Below are 27,322 nucleotides of genomic sequence, written 5' to 3'. Positions count from 1 at the left end.
GGGCCAGTGGGGCGGAGCCGCTGGTGCGTGTGTCCGTGCAATCCGGGGCTGCGACCAACGGAGCGGAGCCCAGGAGTACCCGCATCGACTGCTTGAGGAGGCCAACGGGTCAGTGCCGCCGGTGCCTTGCGGGTTCCCAGAACTCGGGTCCCGCCTCCTTAGGCCGCCTCGAACCACGATCTCTCCTTCCACCTGCTCTTCGTCTTTCTTCTCATTTATTTATTTATTAATTAATTTATTTATTTATTTATTGTACCCCTCAGGGCCAAAGACATTACAGAGGGGGAGTGGGTTAAAAAGCAAAAAAAAATAATACAGTGCAGTGAGTATCATAACAACAAAAACATTAGATTGTTCCTGAATATACCACATTAGCTACATTCTCGCGAAAATTCAGGTTATCATCAATATTAACAATGTCACGGGGAAGGTGGTTCCATTCGCGGGATGTACCGGGGAGAAATGAATGACAGAAGGTTTTTGTGTTGCACCATTCAACACCGACTTTGTGAGAGTGATCAATGCGATGGGAAGTGTACTGAGGTGGTGGAATTGATTTACTGAGTTCCGGGCGGTGATACAATTTATGGAACACAGACGAAAAAGCTTTCGACGACGTAGGTAGGCTAAGTGTATTTCTCATTCCTGTTATGCTTGCACCTCGGTTATAATTGGAGAGAATGAAGCGAATTGTACTGTTCTGTACAAGTTCAGGTGCAGTTGTTAGCATTTCGTGAGTGGTATCCCATATCGGTGCGGCGTACTCTAATTTTGAACGTACTAGTGTTGTGAAGTCGAGAGCATGACGGAATCCTGTCTGGCCGGGAGGGTACATTAGGAACGAAAACAGCCTGTCGAAAACAGCCGGTCGAGAACAGCCTGTCGAAGTTCCTGCTCCAAGTTCTGGCTCCGCTAGTCGGCAAAGGTACCACTCACGTTCGTAATTTTTTCGATTTTGTCGAGAAGACTCGCAACACCTTGATCGACAAAGACGACTTCATGGTGTCCTTCGACGTGATGTCCCTTTTCAGGAGCGTTCCGATTGACCTGGCTGTCAACGTATGCACCGCTGCTCTCGACTCTGATGAGACGTTGCCCGGGAGATCACCGATGGATGTGCCAGAACTACGCAGGCTTCTAGATTTTTGCCTGAACAATACGTACTTCGTCTTTATGGGCCATTTTTACAAGCAAAGGCAGGGGACCCAATGGGTGCCGCTATTTCGGTCACGGCGGCGAACCTGACCATGGAAGCGCTGGAAGCACGCGCGCTAGCCTCCTTTGCCCCTGAACCAAAAGTGTTCTTGCGTTATGTCGACGATTGTTTCTGCGTCGTTCAGAAAGACGCGGCGAACAGCTTGCTGGCCCACCTCAACAGTATGGAACGTACCATTCAGTTCACGTTAGAAGAGGAGGCAGATGGCAAACTTCCCTTCCTGGACGTCCTCGCGTCTCGGCAGGGCCAGAGGCTAAGTTTCAGCATGTACCGCAAGGAAACGCACACAGGCCGCTACCTGAACTTCAGCTCCGTGAACCCCGCTTCCCACAAGAGGGCTGTTGTTAGCACGCTACTGCAGCGTGCGAAAAGATTGTGCTTGAAGCCCGAGGATGCGGTGGTGGACACGGCAAAGGTACGGGGCGACCTGGCTAGCTGCGGTTACCCGAGGCACTTTATAAGCGCAATGGAACGCCAACTGACCCGACGGGGACAACTGGACGCGCCTCCTGCCCCGATGACGCGAGCTCCTGTGCCCTACCTTCCAGGAACAAGTGAATGTTTGGCACGTGTCCTACGGGAATATGACGTGCAGGTGGCCCACGTTGCGCCATGAGCTCGTGAGAGTCAAGGACTGCTTGCCCAAGGAGCGCTTCCCCGGTGTGGTATACGAGATACCTTGTGCAAACTGCAGCAGCGTGTATATCGGGGAATCAGGAAATTATAAGAATCGTCTGCAGCAGCACGCACGTGACGTAAAGAATAATAGCGTCTGCAACAATGCTTTAGCCGAACACGCCATCGTGAATGACCACAAGATTGATTGGGATAATGCAAGAATCGTCGCAACAGAAAAAGTGACAGCATCACGGCTACATCTGGAATCACTAATCATTCAGACCACGTCTAATACACTCAATCGTGACGACGGAAATCTAAACCCGATCTACGCACGCTCTTTGCAGAGATTACTCAAGCCCACTTAAACGACCCAGTTCTGGTGATCAAGGCTTCTGGTGAACAAGGCTTCCGTGCTGGAAGCCGACACGTCAGAACGTTTTGTTTGGACTGGTCGGCGTCTCTTTTTCGTTTCTAAAGTACTAGTGTTGTAAAAAGCAACAGTTTAAGCTCGGACGGGGCGTTAAAAAAGTTTCGCCTTATATATCCCAGCATACGGTTAGCATTGTTAATAACGTATTCGAGGTGAAGGGCCCAGTTGATGTGATGTGAACGCCAAGGTACTTATAAGAGACAGAAATTCTAAAGCGTAATTATTAAGAAAATAAAGAGATTGAGTGGCGTTTGTACGAGATACACGCAGGACTTTGCATTTCTTAGTGTTGAGCTCCATTCGCCATTCATGACACCAGTTAGCGATACTAGTAAGATCAGACTGAAGAATTGCGCAATCGGTGTCGGTGTTGATCTCTCGGAAAATGACGCAATCATCAGCAAAAAGATAGATTTTAGAAGTTACCAGGGAGGAGAGATCGTTAATTAAGAATAACAGCGGCCCCAACACTGACCACTGAGGTACACCGGAGTGACGTCTCGTAGGGGTAAGTTGTAGCCGTTTGCTGCAACGAATTGCGAACGATTAGTAAGAAAACATTCAATCCATTTTAGAAGGTTATCATCGATATTTAGTTGGCGTAGGTTGTGAAGCAGGAGTTTATGAGAGACCTTGTCAAAAGCCTTGCTAAAGTCTAAAAAAATACAATCTGCATTAGACGAACGATCAAGAATACGGTGAAGACGGTGTGGAAATGTTACCAGTTGAGTTTCACAAGAGTATGATTTCCGGAAGCCGTGCTGTGCCGGCGTGAAAAATGAGCTAGATTCAAGACATTTAACTAGATTAGAAAAAATAACATGTTCGAGCATTTTACAACATGTGCTGGTGAGTGAAATTGGGCGGTAATTAGCGGGATCAGATTTATTTCAAGTTTTGTACAGAGGAACCACCTTCCCGATTTTCCACGCGGCGGGTAACGTAAATGTATTTAGTAATTGTTGGAAAAGTTTTGTTAGTAGTATAAAACAATAAGCACTTCTACTTTTTATAAAATTTGCAGTAATTAAGTCAAATGATTCTGTAAACCGTCAATTAATTTGGAAATGCCAAGAACATCGACAATCACTTGAGACATGGCAATAATTCGAAATGTTGGACGGCCGGAAGCTTATCGACAGTAGTGTTGGAAAAGGTTTTTCACAAAAGTGTCGTTTAAGATATACGCACACATATTAGAAGGCACTGGATTGTTAAAGTAGTCCTCGAGGCCAGTATCATCATGAGCGGGTGGATTAATGACGCGCCAAAATTTCCTAATGTTAGTCTTTAGCATAGACGGTAGTACTGTAGATAAGAAAGATTTTTTAGCATTTTTTATTGCATGGACGTAAGCTTCAGAAGCGACGCGATAAGTATCCCAGCGGGAACTAGTGGGGGACTTTTTGGCTAATCGGTAAAAGCGCTTCTTACGGTTAGAGAGGCGCTTGATATACGAGTTGTACCATGGTGCATGGAGATAAGATGTAACTACATGATTGGGAATATATTTATCCATTAGTTGGTGAATTTTACTCGAGAATAAATCCCAATTACATTGAACAGACCGGTCATCAAAGTGCAGCAAGAATGAGTCGGTGAAGGCTGACATTTCATTGCTAATAGCTTGGACGTCAGCGTTCTTGTAGTCACGAATATATTTCTCCTCTTTTGCTTTTCTTGGGGGGATTGCGCTAATGTGAAACGTCAACAACAAATGATCACTCAATCCAGGGGAATGGGTGGCAGATGAAGCAAAATCAGGTCTGTTCGTTGAAGGTCTAAAGTACTTGCTGTGTTATTTAGTGTTCTAGTCGGTTGTGTTATCAATTGGCTTAAAGAAAATACAGAGCACAAATCTAAAAAATTACTTGCTTCAATCGAAAATGGCGATATGTGAGGCGGTTGAGTACTCCAACAAATGTTAGGAAAGTTAAAGTCACCCTGAAGAAAAAGGCACGAGGAAGGATAGCGTGTAGAAATTGCGTTGTTTGAGTCATGTAGCCCATTCATAAACGTCATTAAGAAAAAAGGAGGTCGATAGCAAACACCGAAGACTATATTTTGATGGTGAAGCGTCATAGAGGCCCAAATTATTTCTAAATGACTGTTAATATGTACGCACTTGGATGGAATATCTTTTGATATGGCTACAAGAACGCCTCCGCCTCGACGTTCGGTACGGTCGCAACGATAAATGGAAATTAATATTGGTCAGCCTAAATTTTAACTGGGTACGCAGACAATGACAAGAAACGAAGCTCAAGCGCTGACACTACCAACTGAATTTTATTACGCCTCCTCGTGTACATTTATACCCTCTAGACACGTGGTCCCGGAGCAACATTGCGCAGAAATAGTTTTTCTTTATCGGTTAGCGAAACCGACGTAGTACTGATACAATCGTCGGCGCCCTCTTCAATTTCCATAGCTTCGATGATCTCACGCGCCAGCCTATCGTTGTCTTTATGCATGGTAATGACACCATTGAAGTCAGCTTCACACTTGGAGCAATCTCGGAGGTGCGTGGCCAAATGTCCTGACGGGACACTTTCTGTTGACCCCTTGGCCTTGTGTTCTCGAACTCGGGTGACGGTTGTGTGCTCAGCCCCAAACAAAGGGTATGCCATGTGCCGCCGCGTCAACCAGCCAATGAGAGCGAGCCAGCGCACAACCAACCACCGTACCAAGTACGCAGCATGTGCGCAGGGGGTTGTGTACAGGCTACCGTTATCGTGCGGGAAAAGCTACATTGGCCAGACCGGCCGTTGGATCAACGACCGAGTTCGATTACCATGCATAAAGACAACGATAGGCTAGGCTGGCGCGTGAGATCATCGAAGCTATGGAAATTGAAGAGGGCGCCGACGATTGTATCAGTACTGCGTCGGTTTCGCTAACCGATAAAGAAAAACTATTTCTGCGCAATGTTGCTCCGGGACCACGTGGCTAGAGGGTATAAATGTACACGAGGAGGCGTAATTTATTTATTTATTTATTTATTTATTTATCGATACTGTCAGCCCATTGTTGGGCTATGACAGGAGTGGAAGGGTACAATACACTTGAATACAGGAAGAAACAAAGTACATCTCAGGAAATGCAAACACAAAATACTTTGGAAGTGCAACATTGAGGCAGCAATAATAAGCGTTACAAACACAGGTGATGACATGGTTCACTTTTGGTTAGGTCCTTCAGCGCGAACGTGTGTGCCTTTCACAATTTTGAGAAATTCATTTATAGATGACGTCCTTACTGCGGCGTCTGTTAACATATTCCATTGCTTTATTGCTCTAGGAAAGAAACTGTATTTAAAACAGTCATTACGAACAGTCGGAGGCGGGATATACATGCTGTGACGACTGCGAAAATATTCGTCGGGAGTTATGCGAAAGTACTCATTTTTGTCAATTTTAACATGGCCATGAATAATAAGAAAAAGAAACTTCAATCGGTCATATTCAGTTCTCAATTCTAAAGAAGGAAGTTCAGCAAGTTCACATAATTCGGTGGGGGAGTGGCAGCGCCTATATTTGTTGAAAATAAATCTTGCCGCAAGCCGCTGAATCTTGTCCAGTTTCGAATGACATCCGGAAGTGTACGGGTCCCACACAATTTTAGCATATTCGATAATTGGTCGTATTAAGGTTTTGTACGCTAAAGATTTAACTTCAGGGGTGGCATTAAACACATTTCTTCGAAGTGACCACAATGCTTTTCTGGCCTTATTGCATACATAATCTACATGTTCATTCCAACGCATATCAGATGTAAGCTTCAAACTCAAGTACGTAATTGTTGATACTTTTCTCAACGGCACACCTTCAATGCAATAAACATAATCAATAACACTTCGTTTTCTAGTAATAGACATGTATACAGTTTTTTGGATGTTCAAAACCATTTGCCAGCTGTCACACCAGTTTTTTTATTTTTTGCAGATTGTCATTTAATTCGATCTGGTCGGCAGGCCTTTCAATACGGTTGTACAATACGCAGTCATCTGCGAACAGTCTGACTGGAACAGTAATGTTACGCGGCATGTCATTAATAAACAACAGAAATAGCAGGGGGCCCAGAACACTTCCCTGGGGTACACCAGACTCCACAGGCGAGAAGGAAGATTGAAAGCCCTCATATTCGACAAATTGTTCTCTATGCCTAAGGTATGACGAGAACCACTCAGATAACCGGGGGTTTCTAAACAAGGTGTTAATTTTTAATAGCAACTTAGGGTGCGATACCTTATCGAAAGCCTTGGCAAGGTCTAGGAATATTATGTCTGTTTGACTTCGGCTGCTTATTGTGTACGAGAGATCATGGATAGTTTCAATTAGCTGAGTTACTGTAGAGAGTCCCTGGCGGAATCCATGTTGGCATTTGTTTAAAATATGGTAATCGTTAAGGTAGCATAATAGATGCTTCGACACTATATGTTCTATGCTATGCTATGCCCTCTATGCTAAAAAAACAAACAATGTTTGTTTGCTGATGCTTCCATGCCCACAAGTTTTGCTTATGTCCATTTGCGAGTGCGTTCATGTCGTTAGGCTTCTGGTTATGTCCGGTGATGTTGAGGAAAACCCGGGCCCGCCAAAAGAAGATACGGGGAAGCAATACAACGAGTTAATTTCGTTGATTAAGGGGCTGCACTCTAAGATAGACGCAAAACACGATGAACTTATGGAATCCATTAACGAAGTTAGAGAGGCGCAAGTGTCTCTTGAACAAAAAGTGGCAGAATTAGACAACCGATTATGCGCCGTTGAGGAATGTGTCCGGGTCTCAGACAGTGAGCCGAATCGTCAACAGGTAGCAGAGGTACTTTCGGTCAACAAGCGTCTTGACGAATTTGAAGATCGTTCTAGCAGAGAAAACTTGATTTTCTATGGAATTGAACACTGCGCATCGGAAACGTGGGCGCAATCAAGTTTGCCAGATCCTCAATGAAGTTCTGCAGCTAAACCTGGGAAGTAGCGACGACCGCATATCCCGCGCGCACAGGCTAGGCAGATTTGTAGCTGACAAATCTCGACCAGTGATCGTAAAATTTGCTTCTTTCAAGTTCCGAGAAAGCATTCTGCAGTCTAGAAGTAGTTTTCGCGAGTCTAATGCATCAATCAGTGAGGATTTCAGCCGCGCCACAAGAAGCGTGCGCAAAAAGCTTTTTGAATTCGGCAAGGCGAGTGGCGAGAAGTATAGCGTCAAGTACAATAAGCTGTACATCAACAAAAAGTGCTTTGTGTACTCTCCGGTGACAGACAGCGTTTCTGAGCTGCATACGCATGCGCTGAACCTATCAGAGGCTTCGTCCTCCGCTACGCATGCCGACGGAGATACGCTTTTATCCTAACAAAGTGCACCCCTCGGCCACTTATCGTAACTACTCATTTTTATATTCTAACGTACGAAGTGTTCTTAACAAACGCGATGCATTATCTTCAATTTTTGATGACTGCGCCGCTGATGTTGTAGTGTTAACGGAAACCTGGCTTACCCCTAACATCGCAAGTGCAGAGCTGTTCGATTGTGAAAATAATTATACCATTTACAGATGTGATCGAGACGAATCGCCAGGAGGTGGTGTGCTTATAGCCGTAGCTGATTATATAGTTTCTAGCCCGGTAGTAATAACATCACTTTTAGAATTTCTTTGTGTTTCCGTCCATGTCAACCATCAAAATGTCATAATTTGTGGCTGTTACCGCCCTCCGAGTGCGACACCAGTGTTTTGCGAGCAGCTGCACGATGTTTTGAATGATATTGTCAAAAGGTACCCGCATACACCTGTTCTGCTCCTAGGCGATTTTAACTACCCGAAAATAAACTGGTCACTTCCTTGTTCTTCGTCAAGCACAACTTCAGCCGACAGTTTACATTTTGTGGAACTGTGCGAAGACTTTAACCTCACCCAACTCGTAACGCAGCCAACAAGAATGGGCCCTACTTCATCAAATGTTCTTGATCTCATTCACCACAAAACGAGCCCTTGACCTCCCGGTGGCTACCTCCAACACCAGGTTATCGGCGCTGGGAGTGCTCAATTCGTATCAAGAGCTGAAAGAGGCTCATCTCACAAATCAGTACACTAGACTCGCACAAACGGCGTCCGGGCGCCACTTGCTTAATCGCCTACAAATCAAACATGAGTGCATCCCAGAGGAGACGTGCAAACTCCCAGAGTTGTGGCGGCACAGGCTCTGGGTGCATCCACTTCCGCGTAACATGGAAAAGCACACTCACGAAGGCAGGAGGGAAGCACGCGCTAAGACCCTGGAAAGGAAATACGGAAATGGGCGAGGTGTGTTCTACGTTGATGTGGCAGGACCGTCGCCTCTAGGGTTCTTTACTGCCGCTGTAATTCACAGGGACCAGCAAGTCGATGGGCTCTCCTACCGGGCTCCTAACTCCACGCAAGCCGAGGCGATTGCCATAGCGCTCGCCGCCTCGGACCCGAAGTCAAGGACAATAATCACGGACTCTCGCCGAGCCTGTGAAAGCTATTTAGCGGGCACGGTACCACCCTTGGCCTACAGAATTTTAAAACGAGTGGTGCGGTTCGTAGACCCCGCACCTAAAGAAATTGTGTGGTCTCCGGGGCATCAGGGTCTGAGAGGTAACGAGGCCGCGCACGCGGCTGCCCGAGCGCTTACACACCGGGCGCCTCACCCATGCTCTCCCGGCTCGGAGATTAGCAAACCACTTCTGCGGTTTAGAGAAATCGTAAAACATTACTGCGATAACCGCCGGCTTTACCCAGCCCCTGCAAAGGGTCTGAGCAAGGCCGATGAGCGAATACTGCGGCGCCTGCAGACGAACACATTTATGTGCCCTGCAGTAGCAAAGCATTTCGACCCTAAAACCGATGGGCGGTGTCTGCACTGTGGGGAGGTGTCCGACACCTTCCACATGGTGTGGGCATGCCAGCGCAACCCTGCGTTATCCCCCAACCCTTCCCCTACCAGAGAGGCATGGGAGGCAGCCCTGCTCAATTGCTCGGGGCTGGAGACTCAAAGGGCTCTAGTTCGACGGGCGAGAGTGGCGGCCTTGACCAATGGGGTCCCGGAATAAGGACTGCACCTGTGCGGAGGGCCACATGCCCTAACTCTCTTTTATTCTGATCAAAAATAAAGTTTCACTCCTCCTCCTCACCACTGTACCAGACCTCGTGCATTCTATTTCATATATCCCAGGCATAAGTGACCACTGTTTCGTGCACTTCAATCTTACAGGTTCTTTAAGGCGTCGGTCAAACAATCGGAAAACAATAAGAGACTACTCACGTGGCGATTATGACTCAATCAACAGGGAACTCGAATCGCATTTTGAGAGCTTTGCTCATGGCTTCTTTGATCGCACTGTTCAAGAAAACTGGAACTTGTTCAGAACGAAAGTTGAATCTTTAATCACGCGATACATACCCACATACGTTATCAAGGGTCGACAACGGTCCCCTTGGTTCACAACTGATTTAAAAAAAATGCGGAATAAAAAGAAACGGTTGTTCCGTCAGGCAAAGCAGACTAACTCGTTCGCCCGTTGGCACGTGTACAAATCCGCCCTTTCCGATTACAGAGCAGCTATCAAGGAAGCCAAGCGCGTTTTTCTTAATAATACCCTTCCCTCAATTCTTGCAACCAACCCTTCTAAGTTTTGGAAAACTGTTAAACCTAGTGAAAAGAAAAACATTTCGCTTACGAACTCAGACGGGCAGCCAGTTCGCTGTGAAGACTGTTGCATTGCATTAAATGATTTTTTTGTTACTTCTTTTTCGAATTGTTCTGCATCTGCGTTGCCACAAATGCCTAGTCGTGATTTTTTACCTATGTATCCTGTGACCGTTGATGCCGTTGGAGTGCAACATTTAATTCACAACCTTAAGTTATCCTCTTCTTGTGGCGTAGATGAAATCAACTCGAAGTTTCTAAAAAATACTGCACTGTATTCATCAATTTATTTGTCCCTAATCTTTTCGCAATCTATTCAGAGCTCCACTTTGCCGCTTGACTGGAAAGTGGGGAAGGTGGTCCCTCTGCACAAGTCTGGTAACACACAGTCTCCTCTCAATTACAGACCAATTTCCCTAACCAGTGTTCCTTGTAAAATGTTAGAACATATAATTTACTCCAACCTTGTCTCCTTCCTAGAATCAAACTCCTTTTTTACTCCCTACCAGCACGGATTCCGAAAAAGTTACTCATGCGAAACCCAACTTCTTTATTTTACTAATGACATAGCATCAGCTTTAGATCGCGGCTCACTTGTGCATTGCATTTTTCTTGACTTTCAAAAGGCTTTCGATACAGTACCTCACCAATTACTCCTCCTGAAAATTAGTGCCTTAAACATTGACCCGAACATTTTTAAATGGATTGAATGCTTTCTGAGTGATCGCACTCAGTTTGTAACAACTAATGACTATAACTCGCCTCTTTCAAAAGTAACATCTGGCGTACCGCAAGGTTCCGTTTTAGGCCCTTTACTTTTCCTTATATATATTAATGATCTCCCCGACAGTATTAGCTCCTCTATAAGGCTATTTGCAGACGATTGTGTCCTTTACCGCGAAATAACCAACGAATCAGATAACCAACTCCTACAGGCAGACCTTGAGACTGTCTCAACCTGGTGCAATAAATGGCTTATGACACTCAACTCTAACAAATCTAAGTGCATGGCAATAACCCGGCGATCTATTTCTCCCGCTTGTACCTACAGAATTAACGCAGTCCCCCTCCAGCATGTCTCTTCATATAAGTACCTCGGCGTTTACATTACCAACAACCTATCTTGGCACACGCATGTTACCTACATCTGTAATAACGCTAACCGAACGCTCGGATACTTGCGCCGCAACTTTTCTCGCGCTCCGCTGTCCCTTAAAATTCTACTATACCGATCTCTAATTCGCCCAAAACTCGAGTACGCGTCCGCTATATGGGATCCCGCGCAGCACAATCTAATCAACGCGTTATAATCTGTTCAGAACCGCTCAACTCGGTTCATTTGTTCTAATTATTCCCGTACTGCTAGCATATCAGAAATGAAATCTAACCTTGACCTACCCAATTTAACTGTCCGGAGGAAACTGGCGCGACTTCATTTTTTTCATAAGATATTTTTTCACCACCCTTCAATGAAGCGAGACCTGATTTCACAACCATCGTACCACTCATCACGCATTGATCACCAGCATAAGGTTGCCATTCCATTTTGCCGCACGAAATTCTTTTCAGCAGCCTTCTTACCGAAAACGTGTGCCGATTGGAACCACCTTCCCTGTTCCGTTGTAACAATAACAGACCCTTTGTTGTTTAAGACTGCAGTTTCTCAGCAATTTTTGTAACTCTATGCGCTTTCCATTATCTATCTTTGTCTTTTATATGCTTGAATTCTTACTACAAACGCATTCTTTTTTTTCAGTTGATTTATGTTGCCTTCGTAATTTGCGCTTCTGATATTTGTCTCTTTTCTTTGTTTTTTTTTCCTTGTTTTTTATTCCTTTGTGTGTTATGAAATGTTGTACCCACCCCCTCTGTAATGCCCTAAGGGCCCTGAGGGTACTCTAATAAATAATAAATAAATAAATAAATAAATAAATAACTTCGAACAAGTGCTAGTGAGGGAAATCGGCCTATAATTTGTAGCGTCTGATTTGCTACCACTTTTATGAATTGGAATAATTTTAGCACGCTTCCATGCTCCAGGAAAGGAACACTGGTTAATAGAAGCTTGGAAAATTACAGTTAAGAATTTAGATACCCACTCTGCATATCTTTTCAAAAATTCATTAGGAATTCCGTCAGGTCCGGTACTTTTCTTAGTATTTATGTTAAGCAGAAGGTTAAACACACCCTGTTCGTCAATCGTTATATCATCAAATGGGGGCCTTACTGATTCATCTGTAAAATCGGGCAGGACGCCGTTATCACGCGTAAAGACCGACGAAAAGAAAGAGTTGAAAGCGTGTGGCTTGTTTGGGGCGCTGTCTCTGTTATCATGCGAAGAGGCGGGTGGGGGATGAACGTATCGCCAAAATTTTCCAGGGGCGTTTTCCAAAAAAGATTTTAATGTTACGTTATAGAATTTATTTTTTGATTCCTTGATGAGCTGTTTCAATTCACGACTCATAGTAGAAATGCGGCTTTTATCGATGGGTCGGCAGTTTTTTGAAGAAGATGCTCGCATCCGTTTTAGCCTTCTTTTTACGTGAATTATCTCTCTGGTTATCCAGGGATTCTTTCTATTCGTAGTTTTGAATTTTTTAGGCACAAAGCATAGCACACAGTGATTGACCATGTCTGAGAAGAAATTCCATAGATCGTCTACGCTTGCGCCAGAATCTCCTAGGCCTAAAAATGTATCCAACGATACTTCGAGGTAATCTAAAATAGATACATCGTCAGCTAAAGCAAATTTCAATACCGGTACTTTCGGAGGCCGAACGAGTTTACGCGCACACATACTCAAAGACGTTACCACCATTTTATGGTCCGATATACCATCTTGGATGTCACAGTTCGCAACAAAAGGACATAGGCGATTTGAAACAAAAACAAGATCTAAAAGCGTCAAAGTTTCAGCGCCAACCCTAGTGAAACCTGACACAATTTGTGTTAGGTTAAAATTAAATGCAATATTTAATAACTGGTCACAGCTCCGCACTTCCGTCACTCCTGGAGAGCTGGATACCCAATCAATTCCAGCTAAATTAAAATCCCCCGCAAGGAATATGGTGTCATCTGGGCTCATGTGAAAGTTCATAAATGCTTCCAAGTTAATAAGCACTTCTACAGGACAGTTGGGTGGCCTGTAGAAACCGCCGATCAGAACATTACGGTCGTTTAAAGCAGTTTTAATCCAAACTGTTTCAAGATCGGTTCTATCATCCAGTACCGCAAAGGAAATGTCGTTTTTGATAACGATAGCTACTCCGCCCCCTCTAGTGCGGCGGTCCTTTCTGATTATCGAATATCCGGGGGGCGTCAGTTCAACATCAGATACGTCTGGATGCAGCCACGTTTCCGTGATTATCAATGCGTCTGCGTCGTGTTCGATTATAATGCTTTCTAGAGTATCTAGTTTATTCAGGACGCTTCTTGCATTAACGTTCAAAACTTTGAAACATTCAGATTTATTTCCATGGAGTCAGTCATTTTCCGAAGCCGAACGAGGCGTGGCCGGAGAAGCCGGGTACGCATACCGGCGGCTGTTTACTTCATCCCAAGCGTAGAGCACATTGTTAACTTTTATCTTGTCGAAAGCCCATATAACCTTGGCTCCGGTTTTCCTCTCCTCTGCTGTCGAGTTCCACAAGTTTTTCCGAGTAGCGGCCACTCGTTTAGAAAAATCTTCTTGCACGCTGAATGGGGTTCCCTTTAATTTCGAACAGTGTTTAAATATCTTGGTTTTTTTTCCCTGAAATCGCCTACTCGGAGTATCACTGGCCGATTTGTTCCCGGTATCTTCCTACCTAACCGGTGAATTCTTTCGATAGAGTGCAATTTTTGTTTCAGAATGTTCCCAAACACTTCATCGTTTACTTTTCGTATGAGTACCGCCTCAGTTTCAAGCTCTTCCTCCTCTATTCCTCTAACGATGATGTTATTACGTCTTGAATGATTTTCGAGATCGTCTATTCGTTTTGACATTTGGTTGAACTGTTCATCAAAGTTTCTCATAGAGCCTTCAAGAGTAACAAGTCTCGTGTTAACTTCGTCAACGCCAAGTAATTTACTTTCGATCGTTTCCAGTCTTTTTTCAACAAGCGACATTGCCGTCTCCGAGGCTTGCTGCTTTTCCTGAATGTCAGTAATTTTAGCCAGGATTTCCCTCTGCGACTGCAGCACTTCTTTGATCATATCTTCAACAGGGCCTGGATTCTCTTCGACGTCTCCGGACAGTTTTAGTAGAAAACACGCTACAGAGAAACATTCACTCGCGCTAATTCCCAACGTGTGTGGACACGGCAACACCACTATGCAAAGATGGTTACTATGAAAGCCATATTTGGGGTCACCAACCTGCACAAAAAGTGGAGTGTCAGGCGACATAGCCACGGCGGGGTTGCCGTGTCCACTGAAGAGTGTTGGCCCGTGTCCGTCCTTTATAGCTGCCAGCCAGACTGTCATGTGGTCCCCTGGTGACGTCAACGTGCTCGAACTAGCTGCGCCGTACGATGTATCCACGTCTGGTAGATACGCAACTTTCATGGTCCGTGTCGATCCATGGAAAACGTCGTCGGAGACAAGCACCAAAGGCACGTTGTGCGCATGTCCTTGATAGATGTAAGCGTTGTTCCCAGAGGCCGCAGCAAGAGAAAGAATTCCAAGAAGCACCTGCACAAAAAGCGGAGTGTCAGGCGACATAGCCACGGCGGGGTTGCCGTGTCCACTGAAGAGTGTTGGCCCGTGTCCGTCCTTTATAGCTGCCAGCCAGACTGTCATGTGGTCCCCTGGTGACGTCAACGTGCTCGAACTAGCTGCGCCGTACGATGTATCCACGTGTGGTAGATACGCAACTTTCATGGTCCGTGTCGATCCATGGAAAATGTCGTCGGAGACAAGCACCAAAGGCACGTTGTGTGCATGTCCTTGATAGATGTAAGCGCGTTCCCAGAGGCCGCAGCAAGAGAAAGAATTCCAAGAAGCACCTGCACAAAAAGCGGAGTATCAGGCGACATAGCCACGGCGGGGTTGCCGTGTCCACTCAGTTCAGTTGGTAGTGTCAGCGCTTGTGCTTTGTTTCTTGTCATTGTCTGCGTACCCAGTTAAAATTTAGGCTGACCAGTATTAATTCAAGTATGATCCAACTAGCTCAGATTCTGCCTATTCTGATAAATGGAAAAGTGAGAGACATTGTAAAAAATTTCTGTGTCGCGCACATGTGCGGAAAGCCAAGTTTCTGTTACCGCAATAATGTGGGCGGAACATGTGTCAATCGCCCCTGACAACGACTCATGTTTGTTAAGTACACTTCTTACATTGCAAAAAAGAATGGAAATTATAGGTGAAGAAAATGATGTTTGGTAGTACTCGTCTCGAGTTTCAATTTGCTGTACGGTGTCAATGCTGGCGTTGTAGATGTAAAATTTCTTGTCTATAAGTAATCTTTTGTAGCTGAGTTGGAAAGAAGGGTATCCAGGCTGATTTTTAGCAAATTCGATCAGTTTTCTTCTTGCAATGCGAGTGGTAACAGAGAAATCCTCATTTACAGCGATGTCCTCGTTTGTCCTCGATGTTTGCGTTGACTGCGTAGGGAAAGTACTTTTTGTTTTTGTTTGAAATTAGTAAACATAGCGATGACGGGGCTAGCTTTGTTCGGTGAAAAGGACCCTAAACGATGTGCAGGTTCTATTGCGTCGGATTGAAAAGAATTCATAATGGAGGGTAACACAGATGTTAGTCTTGCTTCTGTCTGTTCCCATGCCTGATGCTCGTGGTGTCGACGTCCGCTATCTCCTTACAGTCATTCTCATTCCGTCCTGTTTTGCCGCCTCCGCGGCCGTGCACTATTTTACCCCCCTAAAAGCCGTGCGCAATACTGTGTGCTTCTCGCCCACGTGTGCGAGAAGCATAACAAAGTAAAATTTAATATAAATAAAAATAAGAAAATCCCCGGTTTAGGTGATATGAGTAGGTGACATCACAAGCCGAGGCAAGTCCACAAAAAATCCCTACTAGGGTAGCGCGCGCACTGGGAACGAGATTTTCTTTTTTGTTAGTACCTGTTTGTCTTTCTTTATTAAACAACAACACGAAGAGGAAAATATCAGTTTACTGACAGCTTTTAGAAACAGTATTCCTTGGTTTATTACTGATTTTTCTTGCCTAGTGACGTGCCACTGCTGTCGAGGCAACTCATTCGGCCGCTCACTGAGGTCCGGGACCTCATTTAGCAGCTCAATATCATTTGGCTCAAATGTCATTCGGCGTTCTCCTGTAGCGCCGAATTGTTGACATTCGCTCTGAATGTCATAATGCCGCGTGGCACTCGCACTCGTGAGGTGCTGATTAGGGACTGCAAATTGGGCAGCGCGGGAATACTTCGAAAACTTTGAGCAGGAGTTGCCAACACAAATTCGGACATCTTGGTTCTGTGTCATCGGGCGGAAACTCTTGTGAAGAAAAACAATTTGGGAAGCATTCCGCATGTACAGTCGCCAGCAAAAGTTTTCGGGATGTGCAGCGCGTGGCGGAGCGCCGCAAAACTGCATTGCTGCGCCATCTGCAGCCAGCAAGCGCCGGGTCGAGGCTCAAGGAACTGGCATGTTAGGCGCGCTGTGCGCATGCCTTGCTCGCTTGCCCGTGACATGCTTTCAATATTTGCGGCAGCAGCGTTGGCGCCGCGTGAGCATCGCCGTCCTTGTGTTATCACTGGTGCTACAAAATACGCAGCCCGCGCCGCCGTTTGCGCGGCGCGCAACTTTGAATAAATCTTAGGTTATGTTCAGACCACCGAGCAAGATAAACAGGAGCGCCGACTTCGCTCTCTCCTGCGGGCTCTTAATGTCCATCACTCGCAGAGCGCAATGTAGATGGCGCAGCGAATGGTCCGGCGGCTAATCGGCCGGCGTTCCCCGTGCGCCGAGCTGATGGTGGAACGGCGGGCTTCGCGTGGGCCCTGTGAAAACTGCTTTCGCCATCGCAAACCCGGCAAGTACACCTGAAATTTGTGTGCGAGACGATAAATCTCACACTACGGACTCCGTGCATATTCGTTTTGTGTTTGTGCCTAAAGTTTCGACGACGCTACAAACCCACAAAGTGAGTGAGTGCGGCGGACCGAACTAAGCCTAACCCTGCAGTCCCCCAACGGGCGTGGCGGTTTTCGCGCCACGTTGGCGGCGATGCAGGGCCTGCCTATGGAGCCTACATCGAGCGGTGCACTGCCGCAGCAACACCAGTGTGTAACCGGAGCCCCCTCAAGCGCCGGAACCAATACAGGCAACACTCACGGAGAATCCAGCATGGATTTTCAAGACACGGATCATTCAAGCACTGATCAAGAAAGGCAAGAAGGCGAAACAGGAGCGAAATCGGCCCCAGGTTCCCTCGAGGCGTCGAACCACGACGACACAGCCTGGGACCAAGCCGTAAGCCGCAGGACGAAGAAGCGGCTACGACAGGAGGCCAAACTTGCTGAACGACAAGCACAGGAACCACCACCTACAGCAAAGGCGAGTACCGCTACTCAACCACCGACGACAGGGAGACGGAGTAGATCGCGAATACGGTTGCCTCCGCTGCCGAAAGAGGATGTAAAAATAATCGTGCGGCCCAAGAAAGGACTCCCACTTAAGAACTACACTACAGTGGAAGTCACCAGGGCTATCGCACAGGAATGCGGCGACCGGGTAGAATATCTCCACGACCTAATTATACGTCCCCGCTTAGGATCCAACATTCTCGTCCTCAGTACGTCTAACATGGAGGCAGCTGACTTGCTCCGCAAAATCACGCACATACCACTAGGAGGAGCGGACCACGAGGTTGTGGCGTATGTGGCTTTTTCCGACCAGTACGTGAGAGGAGTGGTGCATGGCTTCCCCCCCAAAACAACATCCGAAGAGCTCATGCAAGGACTACGAGTTCGCACGCAAAACACTAAGATCATCCAAGCTCGCATGCTCGGGACATCCAAGACCGGCCTCATTACTTTCGAGGGAGACACAGTCCCCCGTGCTGTCTACTTTTACGGAGGAGAAATGCCATGCTTTTTGTACAAACCAACTCGTCAGGTATGTTATATCTGCATGTCGACGGGACATAGCTCTGACGTCTGCCCGACGCCAAACGCTAAAAAATGCTCAATCTGTGGAACCGAAAACCCGACTGAACATCACTCCTGCCAACCCAAATGTGCCCTTTGTGGAGAAGGCCACATGACAGGGACACGGGAGTGTAAATTAAAACTACGAAAGGCCAGAATTCCACAGGGAAACCAAAATAGAAAATCAGGGAACAACAAGAACGAAGAAAACAAGAAGCAGACTCGCCCAAGATGGTTCAGCACCGAATGGCCCTTGCTCGAAGACGCACTGGGGACCAGGGGAACCAGGGACCGCAGCATCTCAAGACAACCAGTCACCGACGTCGAAAAGGAACCCAAGAAGACCAGGACCAAAAAAAACAAGGACCAACAAATACGCAGCGTGGAACCACCCCCGTACGAGGAGCACAGCCCAGAATCGACCCAACAGGCGAACTCTAAGAAGCATCTCGACTGCAAGGAGAGACAGCGGGACCAAGCACCCCGGGCAGCCACCTAGTCAGGAGGAGAGGACCAGGGCAGGAGGAGCGGACCCAAGAAACGTCAGCCGAGGTGAGCTGGTCTAAGGTTGCTGCCTCCATCAGAAACACAAACAACAAAACAGAAACACGCCAAACTAAACAGGACCTCATAATAGAGGAGCTACGAGCACAAATAGCGAAACAGAACGCTGAAATAGCACAACTTAAAAAACAACCAAGAGAAAACGAGATGAGAGGAAGCGCAAATTTCCAAGGTCGAATACAAGGAACGAATCCAAATCCTTTCACTCCACAAACTTCACCAGCTCCTATCCCATCACCAGTAGTACCGCTAACGTTCCTGCAAGACTCAAGTGGAATAGGCCTCTTCCTCGCTAAACTGCAGGAAGCCTTCAACAACAGATTAGATCAGATACAAAGTCAATTAAGCACGTCCCTTCGCAAGAGCGGGGAAGGCAAAAGAAAATTAAAAATGCCACGCAACCCCAAAGCAGAAAAGCAGCAAGTGATGGAAGCGGATATGGAACGCTCCGACACAGAAGAGACGGAGAGCGAAGATCAAGATCCATAGAAATCAAAAGGAAAATGAAAACTTGGAAATCTGGCAGTGGAACTGTCGTAGCATAAGGAAGAAAAAACCCAGTTTAGAGCAATACATCGAAGCGTCCGTAATTAAGCCAGACATCATATGCTTACAAGAAGCAGGAAGCAAAACCAATATAAAGGGCTACACAGCGATAATAGCAACGCCTGACCTTAGAGTAGCGACCTACGTTAAAAAGGACATCACGACAATTCACCACACCCTACTTACAGTACAACCATCAGCAACGCTTATAGAAGTTGTACCAAACAAAAGGGGGAAAAAGAGCGTCTTTGTCTTAAATGTGTACAGCTCTCCATCAAAAAAGGACGAATGCTTCGAGGATCTACTCTGGGAATCTAGCAGAATTGTTAGAAACAACAAAATAATCATCACAGGAGATTTCAATGCTCCGCACAAGGAATGGGGTTACCTGCGAAACAGTAAGAAAGGAGAGGGACTTCTCAGGGCAATTGAACAGATGGGATTGATCTACATAAATGACCCAACGAATCCCACCAGGTCCGGGAATGAACACTCTAGAGACACATGCCCGGACTTGACCTTCACAAAAGAAACCGAGAATGACATCACCTGGACACACAAGAAACACTCGGAAGTGATCACAACATCATAAGTATTGCGGTCCTCGCAACTAAATTTAGGAAACCACTAGGTGTGGCAAAACTAACCGACTGGAAAAAATACAGAGACTCCATGCAAATCGAGGAAAACAAAACGAAAATTCAGGATATTAGCATCTGGTGTGACAACCTTAAAAAGAAGCACAAGAACTCCACAAAGATTATACAGAGAACTGAACTGACCCCAAACATAGACAACCATTTAGCTCACCTGTGGGATGCAAGGAGAAGCCTCAAGAAAAGATGGAAGAATCAAAAGAAAAACAAGAAACTCAAACAAAGAATCAAAGATATCACGAGGCAAGCAAAGGAATATGCAGACCAACTAGCCAGACAAAACTGGAATAATTTCTGCGAGTCGCTTAAGGGAACCAGGAGCAATCTAGAACATGGGCTATACTCAAAAGCGTGCTAGACCCCGCCTCCACAAGACGAGAAAACAACCACAACTTGAGAAGAGTGGCGCACACCTTCCCAGGGAGTGACGAAGACCTTATCGAGGCCCTTAAAAATAAGCACTGTGCAGCACAGAAGAGGGAGACCCAACCAAACACATACGAGGGAAGTAAGAACGAGTATATGGAGAGAGAAATATCAAGAGAGGAAGTCCTCAATGCAATGATGTCGGCAAAGAAAAACAGTGCCCCAGGAAAAGATGGAGTCACAAACGCCATGCTAAGAAACATGGGAGATCAGCAGGTGGATGAAATCACAGAATGCATAAATGAAAAACTTTGGATTCCGGGTGCTGTACCAGCAGAATGGCGACATTCGGATATTGTATCTATTCCCAAACCAGGCAAGCCGCCTACAATTGAAAATCTTAGACCTATTTCTCTTACGTCATGCGTAGGGAAACTCTATGAGAGAATTATCACCAATCGGCTAACCAACTACATAGAAGATAACGGCATCTTCCCAAATAGCATGATAGGCTTTCGTGCAGGACTGTCCACACAGGACGCCTTCCTACTCATAAAAGAAGAAGTAATAAAGAAGGTTGCTCAGGGAGAACATTTTATCCTAGCCCTGGACTTGAAGGGAGCATTTGACAACGTCTCCCACAAAGCCATTTTAGAAACTCTCAGCGCAATGAACTGCGGCGAAAGAACCTTCAAGTTCGTAACAGCGTTCCTATCCAACAGAACAGCAACGGTAGGAATTGGCCAACTGAGATCAAAACCCTTTCAGATGCCAAATGCAGGCACGCCACAGGAATCCATCTTATCCCCTCTCCTCTTCAACATATCGATGATAAAGATCGCGAACAAGCTGAGAGAACTCCCGAACATTGGACACGTCATCTATGCAGATGATATAACGATATGGGCGACGCAAGGGTCAACTACAGAAAAAGAAAGGCATCTTCAGAATGCCGTAAACTGGGTAGTAAAGCTGGCAGGCGAAAATGGACTCCAGTGCGCCCCGGAAAAATCAGAGATAGTAAGAATCCACGCACACCGAAGCAGCAACAAGGAATAGAAGATAGCTGTGAAGATTGGCCAATCCGTAATCCCAGAAAGAGACCACATTCGCGTCCTGGGAATGACAATACAAAGAAACGGAAGAGCCGATCTCACTATTGAAAAAATCAGTAAATCTCAGCTAGCCCGAATTGTGAAGAGAATCACTAAAGGAAGAGCCGGATCGAGGGAAGAGGAAACATTAAGAATCATGCAAGCCCTCGTCACGAGTAGGCTGGCTTACAGCTTACCGTATCACAACCTGAACAAACAAGAGGAAGAACGAATAAACATTATCATCAGGACGGCATATAAAGCAGCACTGGGCCTACCATTGTACACGTCCACGGAAAAATTATTTCAATTAGGAGTGTACAACACCTTCGAAGAGATCAAGGAAGCATTACTAATCGCCCAGAAGGAAAGGCTTGCCACCACTAAAACTGGGAGATCCATCCTATGGAAGATAGGTAGCCCCCCAGAAAGAACACGACTGGACGCCATGACGGACTTGAAACCTGAACAGCGCAGTCACATCAAAACCCTTCCTCTACCGAAAAACATGGACCCCACTTTACACAAAGACAGAAGGCAAGCGAGAGTCAAATACCTCAGGAAAAAATTTAAGGATCATGAAAACACGGTCTATACGGATGCTGGAACATGTGACAAAACCAACACCACACTAGTGGTCACAGATTTCAAGGGAGCTCTGCAAGATTGCATGACAATTAGACAGTCAAACACAGAAGAAGCGGAGACTGGTGGCATCCTCATGGCAATTCGACTCGGCGAAAAGACGGGCAGAAGTCTGAACATAATAACAGACTCCAAGAGAGCAGTATTGAATCTTGCCGCAGGAAGAATACCAAAACGCCTCAAAAACCTTCTTCCACCTGACCTGAAGCAAAAATACAATATCACATGGTGTCCCTGACACGAAGGACTGGAGGGTAATGAAGCAGCGGACAAGGCAGTGCGTGAACTCCCACACCGCACACCTGACGATCACGCTTATCACACCCCCCTCCCCGAAAAATATGGAGAAAGGCTCTCGCTTATTAGGCAAAAGAGAAGTACCTTTCCTACTCCACACAAGGAATTAAATGCTATAGAAGCTCAAATCCTGAGGCAAATACAAACAAACACGTACCCACATAAGTCACGACTGGCAAAAATGTTCCCCAATTCCTTCCAAGAAACGTGCACAAAATGCGGAGAGATAGCCACGCTATTTCACGCAACCTGCGCGTGCCCGCACATCTGGCCCCAGGAAAACAATAGTATACAGATTAATCCTATCGAGACATGGGAGGCAGCCCTTACCAGCTCATCTCTCGAAGATCAGCTACGTCTGATCCAGAGAGCCAAGGTGGGAGCCGTTGCATCTGGAGCCCTCGACGTTGGGCCCCACCCATGAACTCCCTTTCAACTTTTCACCCCTGCCCCCTTCCCCTTTCTTCTCACAATAAAATTTCTACAACAACAACCCCGTGCGCCGGCGGGCATTCCGTCGGCTTTTGTCGTCTGCTTCGGCGACGGCAGTTTTGGGCACGGAGTGCTTTGGGCCTGCGTTGGCGCCGCTTCGCGTTCATTGCGCTCCTCCTTCGCACGGCTTGATTAACTTGTTCGACAGCACCTTCTGGGTAACCCGAACCCGAAGGAATTGAGTGGTCGTACGGCACGGCAAAGATGCGTTAAGGATTGGTTTGCATGGCGGGAAAACAAAATATAGAGCGCACATATAGACATATGGCTGCTATACAAACACTACCTTTTGCGCAGTGATTGCCGAAAATGTGACTCCGTTTTGTAAATTTGTGAACACCAATTCGGCTGTGTTTTAACAGGTTTTACAAAAGGCGAAAGGAGAAACTGGTTCTGATCACTAGCGATTATAAAAGTTGCCTCAGCTTTCTCGCCGTTCTCCAACTTACGTCAAAAACAGTGTGCCTAGAACACGGACCGGCACTCACACGCTCATCAGACAATAACAGAAACGCGATAACATCACCCGCGACTGCCCGCGACGTAGCAATCTGCTCAAGATCGAGGCCCTGACAGTGCGGTCTTTTCACAAGCCTTCATTTTGCGATATTTGAATTCGTCCGGACCCTATATCATTGGTGATGACTCGCCAAAAGAAAAGGTTTGACGAGCCGGTTGTTTTCCTGGTCAGCCGCTTAAAGAAAAAAAAAAAACGCCGATAACCCTCGTAGGCCCAAAATTGCAGCCATACAAATCGCAGCATTTTATTTGGAGTCCACGGCGTTATCGACGAGATAACACAACCGTAGAGCGACAGTGAACATCGGGCGGTAAGGTGCGGTATGATCTACAATGAAGGTTGCGTTTGATATTCTTGGGTACCTTATCAAGATGACAGTGTTTTTGTATACTTATTACAACAGGGCAGCCGTTCAATTCAGTCATAGGCACAGAAATGGGTGTCTCATGGCCGTTTGCCGATGGAGACTCCGGGCGACCCTTGTAAGCATTGTTCGTGCGCAGAAGCGGCATAAATAATTAAGGAGGCGGCCGGAGAGCAGGCCAACAACAGAGGGTAATTTTTGCTCTGCAACGGTTTGTCGTAAGCAGAATCACGCTAGACTCCATGTTTTGGCGTTTCGTATTCCTGGTGATTCTTTGGTGATTCTAAAGAGGTCGTCGTTCAGTTGCGTCTTACATCTGCTGGGTTAGTACAATATTTTTAGCGGGTCTTCATAATGTCAGAATAAACGCCCCCCGATAGGGAATAAGCGATCGCCATGTATGCGGTGGCGTGCGATTGTCTGCGCCGTCTATTCCGGATGCGCACGGGTGTTTAAATTCCGCGCCTGCAGGCATTCCTCCTGCATAGTAGGACAGGCATACGGTAGACGTCGTTGCGAAAGAAACGACGCCTCTGGGGAGAGCGAAGAAAGGAAGAGCCATGTACAGAGGCACAGCGACGAGAGGACAAACGAAGGAGGAAGAGAGCAAAATGAAAGCTGGGCGGCCGGCGGTGCGTGGACATTATCGGCCCGAGCAAAAGAATTTTTCTGGGCCACAGTCGCCGCTCCTCTTTATATCTTGCTCCGTGGTTCAGACTATCGACGAAAAAGCCATATCGTGATCCATGGACGTAAAAAGACGGCATGTCAAGCTGTTCGGTGAATTGAGACATGAAATGACGTCATTCTTCAAAGTTAGTTACGACAGTTGCGGACAGTCTGAACCCGGCCTTATCTTTCAAGAGGCAGTGGTGGTTGAATAGGAAATCATTTTATTTTATTTTTAACCTAAGCACCGATAAATTGTCAGCTGACCCACAATTGCCGTTGTAGTCATCTCAGGGGCTAATGATCACAAAATTTTCTTTGGGGTAGTTCCAACAAAACAACTTACAGCCGTTTTCTATAACTGTACCTCCTCCTTAGTCTGTCATGTATTGAATGCCGCATCGTTTACGGCTTCGCTAAAAACTAATTATGGCAAGTAAATGTGATTCGGCGTAATGCTAACGGTCGTAATCGCGGCCAATTCCAGTATGATGTTTATATGAGACCTACATTACATTGAGAGCTAGATCTTTCCCCAGAAAGTTTGCTTTGCCGCAAGATTAAATTTGATGACGCGACTTTTTTCTAAGCACCACATCGAGGTACGCAGTTTGCAACAGGTAGCCTTTATTAGCTCCTGTAAAATAAATTTAGTCGTGGACCATTACATCACTTGGAAGATAAGATTTATTGAGTGCTGCGGGCCGCGCAAATGGCGGCCGCCGGCTGCGTATTTTGTAGCACCAGTGATAGCAGAACGACAGCGATGGTCACGCGGCGCCACCGCGGCTGCCGCGAATATTGAGAGCTTGTCACGGGCAAGCCAGTGAACACAGATGCCCGGTAACAAATAAAGGACAGGCATGCGCAAAGCTCGCCTAGCCCGCCAGTTCCTTGAGCCTCGACCCAGCGCTCGCTGGCTGCAGATGGCGCAGCAATGCAGTTTTGCGCCGCTCGGCCACGCGCCGCACATCCCGCAAACTTTTGCTGGCGACTGTACAAGCAAAAGCGTATATACTACAGCCCTGGGCTAAGCTTATTATTTTACTCTTTTCATCCTGGATGAGTCAAATGTAAGCCACAACAAGAAATGACCTCTGGCGAGTATTGTTCCAACCAACACATTTATGCTGCAAACACGGAAAATACAGGGAGCTCAAGGATGTCAGCGCGCCATCGTAACAATGCTATCAGGGGAGGAAGGGTGAAACAAGTGCACGAAAGGCGAATGTCTCGTGCTCGAAAGGCTGGATATTTCTGAAGAAGGTAGGAGGGGTTTGCGGTTCTCATGTGGGAGCCAGGCGACTTTGTGAAGAAGACCCTTAACCTTAACCTTAGCATTTCTCAGTTGACTCTGAATTGAATTTACAAGGAATGCATTCGATGGAGTTAGAGGAATCTTTAAACACCAGGCGGCCTTTTACAACCTGAGGAAGCCCTCAAGAACTGCGGTTCGTAACGCCAGAAACTAGCAACTATGTTGTGTCATAAAGATTAGTGATGACACTTCACATCGTCAAGCGACAGGAGTCCAACTACCCACGGCACTAAAAAAAGGAATAATGACAACCAGTTCACACGTTCCTCGGAATTCAATCTTGATACATGTGGCGCAAACAAACAACCAAGCAGTTAGGCGGTCAGTAGCCGGTACATGTAATCTACATCCAGAACAGCCTATGTGTACCGATTTAAGGAAACTCTTAGGCCGGGTTCAGACTATTGCCGAAACGGTCGTCATAACTAAACAATGACGTCATTTCACGTCTCGCTCACCGGACTGCGTAACGCCATTTTTTTTACGTCCATAGCTCACGGCGTAGCTGTGACGTCAGGAAAGCCTCAATTGATACGTTCAGTAGCAAAATGTCTAAACACACTCACAGGCCTGATTTGGCCACCGGTTCGCCATGGCTCCTCTGTATTTCTCCGCGCGCTGCCACATGGCTCTGTGATAAAGTTCCGCCATCGTTCCTCGGTTCCACTTACTTCTGGCCGTACCTGTATTTCTTGACATTGGCTGCTGGTTTTCCTTTCTGTGTATATTTGCTAACTTCGATTGCAACCGTGGCGCGTATAATCAGAGATTTCGGTTCGGAGAGAATAGTTCTGGCGACATTATTATTGAATATATACTATGGCCTCAGGAAATACTACATTACAATTGAAGAGTGCCGAACACAACTAACAGCCATGGACTCGAGAAAGCATACATGTTGTCCAACCTGGCATGAGAAGCCGGTGCACCGATTTTCGCCGGGGAATTTTCACCAACCTCAAAAACGGAAAGCTCGCATAGGGTACTACCAAATGTAATGGCCCTTAAATCCGAGTGTTGGTGCTTCCATGGCTATGAAGGCTTTACGGGCAGTGATAGCGAAGTCGGGTTTTTTACGCAACTTGTTTAAGTTATGAAATCCTGGCGATAGAAGAATAAATCAAAAGTGTTATAATTTACCTCATACATATTACACATTTTACACTCGTGGGTAAAATGCACGCCGTTTCTAGTTAACTGTCAAGGCTCATCGAAAGCACAGAAAAAAGAACTCGTCCAACACCGACCTAAATCATTTAGGCCAACCGGCCCATTTTTCAACCGCAAATAGATAAGTTGCTGACAAATTTGCAAATCCCACCTAGTACCGGCTATCAATAAAACGCTTCTTCAGATCATCGAATGTAAAAATGCCTATTCCGCACCAACACGTGGCCCTTAAACGGACGGAAAGAATTGGACAGCAAGGAATAGAGGCTTCCGAGACTATGCCAACAACGGAGGTTCCCTTGCTTAGCTTCTCGCTCGGTTGCTATCCGGGTGGTTTCCTTTTCCATTTTATTCCCTCAGTCGTTTTCTCAGGAAAACGTGCACAGGCAACCGCTTAGAATATAAAAAAAAGTAAAAAAAGAAGTGTTGTAAGGTAAATTAAGGCAAGTGTTGCCTTGCTAGCCTAATATCTGCCAGAGCACAGTGACTTACGAGCGGGAAGTGTGTGCCAAGTTTCGCATTGTCTGAAAGAAGCGAGGAGGCCACATTTTTTGTACTTGACGTGCTGATGCTACACAGG

The 27,322-nt window shown here is 46.3% G+C and overlaps 1 protein-coding gene and 1 pseudogene across 2 annotated transcripts in view; one reads left to right on the top strand and one right to left on the bottom strand.

Annotated features, from left to right (window-relative positions):
• LOC144168771 (calpain-5-like) overlaps nucleotides 1-27,322 on the top strand; it is a 189,319-nt gene that overhangs the window by 53,288 nt on the left and 108,709 nt on the right. The gene's annotated exons all lie outside the window — the stretch shown is intronic.
• Nucleotides 12,988-14,716, bottom strand: LOC144170884 (uncharacterized; annotated as a pseudogene).

The sequence above is a fragment of the Haemaphysalis longicornis genome, unplaced genomic scaffold, assembly GCF_048455015.1.
Source record: "Haemaphysalis longicornis isolate Haplotype H1 unplaced genomic scaffold, Haemaphysalis longicornis Haplotype H1 scaffold_2, whole genome shotgun sequence".
Classification (NCBI taxonomy): domain Eukaryota; kingdom Metazoa; phylum Arthropoda; class Arachnida; order Ixodida; family Ixodidae; genus Haemaphysalis; species Haemaphysalis longicornis.
This window is presented reverse-complemented; position numbering and strand designations above follow the sequence as displayed.